Below are 5367 nucleotides of genomic sequence, written 5' to 3'. Positions count from 1 at the left end.
AAATTAATATACTTATTTTGCAATTTGTTAATTTGCGATTTTTTATTTTATTTTATTACCTGATGGTAAGTTATAACCGCCGCCCATAGACACCTATAGCATTATTAGGACTGCGGGTGCGTTGCCGATACGCGTTATTTATTCCTATAATTACAGGAATTAAGCAAACCTAAGTCTACCAGAATCCTAATTCCAAATTATAATTCTACAAACCTCTAGTCAAGACAAGAGTCAACCCTTAGTCTTGATGTTGACGTGCGCCACAATCACTGTGTGATATTCCCAAATAATCTATTTCCGATTTGAATAATTGATGTTTCTATACAATTAAATGTTTGGAATATTCTAGTTACAGGTGAAGGATTTCGATCGGTGGACGTGAGACGGGAGGATAGTGAACGTCAGACATTGTATGTTGGATGGTTTGATAATCCTTTTTAACGTTCTTAGCCTAGGTAGCGTTTTGAACTGCATAGTAACGTGAAACTGACTGAATTGACTAAATGTACAACTGCACAACCTTAATCACTAGAGCCAGAGCGAATAATGTTCTCTAAAGATAAAGCATTAAATCAAAAAACCCGACTGCCTTAAAGATACTAAAAAGAAGAACACAAGTCTAGTAGTCTAGAACTCTGTTCAGTAACTTAAAGTTCATCAGTCCGGACCCATTCAAATCGTGATCAGCTCAAAAATACTTAGTACCTAACTTAGTGCCTTTAAGTTAGCTACTTAATAGAGTTCTGGACTACTAGACTTGTTTTCTTCTTTTCAGTATTTTTTAAGGCAGTCGGGTTTTTGATTTTTTAATTTATTATTCCGACGTAGTGAAATCTAAAGTTAAAGTTAATCGCTCTTTACAGAAAGCGCTTCATAGATCCCTAAGAAACGGATTCCTAATAAGAGTTATCATTGAAAGTGTCTTAGGGGTCATCAAAATTTACGTAACCTCGCGAATCGGCATTGTTAAGCTAGTCGCCACTGTTCATAATTTACCTGAGTTTTACATAGTTGTAGTTAATATGGGCACTAATAAACCAGGATAGCATTACACGGCCAAATTACGGACACTGGTAAGTGGCTCAACAATCTCTGGTTGCGACTATGCCAAAGATACGTAGGTAAGATTATGTCACTTGTCCTTGGTTCTAAATGTCATCTAGTACGAATCAAAATTACCATCGTGGCAAGATACAAATCAGCTAAATCCTAAATGATTTGCGCCTACACGTCTCCGAAACAAAACTTTTTTCTATTTCACCGCAAAAGCGGACCCTTGCCCAAATATCCTACAGAGTAAAAGCAATAAAAGTCAAATTACTCTTCGAGTCATGCATCACCGAAGTTTTGGGTGCGAAAGTTGCAAATTGAATAAAATTAAGGCCAGTTCCCTCCATATATGTAAACGTCGAACTTCGCACGTTACTAGTACAGAAACATTTGTTATTCTAACTTACAACTTTGCCTTCCTGATGAACGAATGACTCATTGCAGCACCGATAACTTCGCATCGTGTCTATACGTGCACTGTTTTTCACTTGTATTTATAAAAGTGGCCACCGTGTGACAATACATTACCTGGCTGCCAAAAAATACAAAAAAATATATTCTCCTTCTTTTCTTGGAATCGGTTAAAAAGGGAGGGATTTGCACACGTATCTATGTATGCATGTGGGTTTGTATTAGGATATTCGTTACGAGTATATTACCTCGTAAAACGGTTTGATTGATTGAAACAACTAATTGCTCTTCTCTACCACTCAAAGGTTGACTGGCAGAGATCCCTTCAGGATTAACTTTTCGTATTTCCTTTTTTGTAAATACAATAAAGATATAAACAAACAAACAACTAAGATATTGTTGACTTGTCTGTACAACTCAAACAATAGCGAATATAGGCGACAGAATGTGTGTAATGAATGGTGCTCTCGCACAGGCTGTTATAAGTGTTATATAAAGTTATAAAACATTAGAAAATACGACGAAACGGTTCGAGAAAAGGTAGGTAAGTAGTGCTCCGCCTTCTTTTTTCTTTTGTTGTCAAGATGAAAAAAAAAATGCGGGGCACTACTACCTTTTCTCGAACCGTATCGTCGTATTTTGAAATGTTTTATAAAGTTATATAACACTTTTAATAGCCTGTGTGGGAGCATCATTAAATTTTTCGTATAAGTATTGTTTTACCGACATATCCCGAGGAAATGCAAAACTGAAGTGGCACTGGGCGGTGCACATTGCTCCCAGGACTGATGTCCGTTGGGGTCAGAAGATTCTCGAATGACGTCCGCGAACCGGGAGACGACTAGACGAGCTGTCGGTAGGCCCCCAACAAGATGGAGCGACGACCTGGTTAAGATCGCGGGATCGCGGTGGATGCGGAAAGCACAAGACCGGTCTGAGTAGAGAGCCTTGGGGGAGGCCTGTGTCCACGTCTTTCGGATGACATGATGATTGTTTTTGTTGGGATTAATTCTAAACTTTTACTTACTACTTTTTATATACGTACCTATATATAAATAAACTTATCTCACTAAATCGTGTAGGATATTTTTTGCTACTTATTACGTAATAACTTCTTCATAATATTTTTGTGATAAATAAGCAAAACGTTATTCCATACTTTGGTGTCTATAAAAGGAAGAAAACTTATACCTATATATTCAAGCATACAGTTATACAATACAATACAATACAAAGACTCTAAAAAGAAAAAAAAGGAAAAAAAGGAAACAAACAAGGGATACAAGATTTATTTGTTATTTATTTTGAATTTGGCTTCAAAGAAACGCTTCTTTACATCAAACTGGATAAAGAAAGAGAAAGTAAAAAACAAATATCAAATAGAATCACTTGAAAGCCCCTTTGTAGTTTGCTTGTGGGTTAAATTAATTTGCATAAATGTAGCACGGCCTTTTATCTAACTCCGAGGCGCCAAGAAAGGTAATGCGTTTTCAGGGTTCGATGTCCGAAGGGAGACAAATGTATGTTACAGGGCTGTATCTCACGAATAATAGGTAGACATTTGAAATTTATACATAATGTGTATATCAACACTACTTTGAAAAATCTCGTATCTCAAATCAATACGTCGGAAAATTTGACCCTTAAAACAATATTTATTAAGTTCACTCGTAAAGATCATCGATTTCGAGATACCAGCTTTTTAGGGTTCCGTAGCCAAAATGGCAAAAATGGAACCCTTATAGTTCTGCCTGTCTGTCTGTCTGTCCGTCCGCGGCTTTGCTCCGAGACTATCAATGCTAGAAAGCTGTTATTTTGCACGAATATAATTATATGTAAACTATGCGACAAAATGGTGCAATAAAATTTCAAAAATATTTTTTAAGAGTACCTCCATAGATGTAAAGTGGGGGTGATTTATGTGGAGGTATCGTTGGATAGGTCTTTTAAAACCATCAGGGGTTGCTGAAACGATTTTTCGATTCAGTGATTTGTTGAGTTGAATGGGATGAAAATCATTTGTGTATTACGGACCGTAAGGGGATCCCCTTCTTACGCCCCTTAATGCACAATGTACTATAACTTTATTGTTAAGCAATAAATTATTTAACAAGATTTGAAACGTTCAAAATAATGGCTACGAGTAAATAGAGAGTGTAGTTAGTTAAATAGGAATTAAATTTTGTATTTTGCACAATAAGGAATATTAGTCCATTTATTTCTAAAATTAGTAAATTATTATCAAATTGAATCAAGGAGTTAAGCTGTTATAGAGATAGGCTGTGTGAACATATACCTGTCATTTACCCACCGATTGATTTTTGTCTTTACAATTTTTATTTTTTTGTTTTATATACCTGCGTATAAGAAACTAATGAACATGATTTTAGTAATATTTGATTGCATTATATTTTTTAATACGACTAACTAAAAAATAACCTAACCATAAAAAAATATTTTTTAATACAAATTTTTTTTGCTCACTGTACTTTTGTTACAGTACTTGCATTGTCACCAAACTACATTTGCGTACCAATTTCATGTCGACGCTATTAATATTAACCGTTGAAGAGTTCCGTCCTGCAGAGACGATCCTGGCTGGACTACCAGGATGTCACTACTAGATTATTGTATTGTCACGCGATTTATATAAGTATTTTAAATTTCAAGTGAATCTGACAACTAGAAGTTGGTCAAATCAAACTTGCAAGATTTGATTACAGACAGACAGGCAGACAGACAACGGGACAGGTGAAACTATATAAAAGCTTGTAAAAAAAACTCAATAATTATACCATTTATATATGGCGTGTAGGCTGAATATATATGTGATCCATTGACCAATGCCTTTTTATTTTTTAATTTATATCTACCCTTGGGAAGAAAGTATAGTTTCCTCTCTGTTGTTAAATATGATTTGTCTCACTTTCCGAGTATGAGAGATGAAAAGTTAATAACTCATAACTTAACAACCATCTCTTTTTCCTTCCGGCCTTTATACGTCCACTACTATAGGCACTACTATAGTCAGTTACAGAGTGAACCCACGCAATTTTTCTACCTTGTTCTCCTTTACCGAAAAGCTAATGGTAAAATTCACTTGTAGCTTCGTACATACTTAAATTCTGATAAGCTTGATAGGTCATAGAGCAAACCACTAGGTAACTGCGGCTCAGCATACATTTTAACATTACCTACGCTAACTTAGCACCTATATTTGTGTTTCACCATCTATTGATTAAATTGATCTGACGGATAAATGATGCCGTCTCTGTTGTTTTGTTGAATAGACGGAGACAGCATCACATTTATCCGTCTATGTCTATGTCTATGTGATTATGCGAAACACATTCTAAAGGACGGTAACGATAATCTATTATCAAAAACGTACACATGATAACGTTATTATCCCGTTACCTGACGCTGTGGTGCTACGGCGTAGCGCGTTGGTGTATCATCGTAGCACGTAGAGAATATCGTTGCTCGTAGACTGCATCGTCGGCGGGGCTAATACTCTATAACAGTTAAAAAATAAAAATAAAGTCTGTACAACTTTTTGGTTAAAATAAAACTTTTAATTTATTATTTCAATTATATAGCCTGGATTGGTATCCCTCTCACTGCTGGGCAAAGGCCTCCCCCATATTCTCCATTCTTCCCGATCCAAAGCAATCTTAGGCTAGTGTCGAGAAATATATCATAATTTTAACATGGGCTTTTTTGCTGACTGTAACTTTTGTTGACGGTACTTGTATTGTTATCCTACCTACATAATAGTATACCAATTTCAAGTCAATCTGACCACGTAAATTGGATGAAAATTAACTGGTAATTTTTTTTGCAAACAAATAATATGCGGGTAGAGATAAATAAAAGCTAGTAAAAACTGAGGCTGGTTTCCATGAA

Source organism: Choristoneura fumiferana, chromosome 8, assembly GCF_025370935.1.
Source record: "Choristoneura fumiferana chromosome 8, NRCan_CFum_1, whole genome shotgun sequence".
Taxonomy (NCBI): Eukaryota; Metazoa; Arthropoda; class Insecta; order Lepidoptera; family Tortricidae; genus Choristoneura; species Choristoneura fumiferana.
This window is presented reverse-complemented; position numbering follows the sequence as displayed.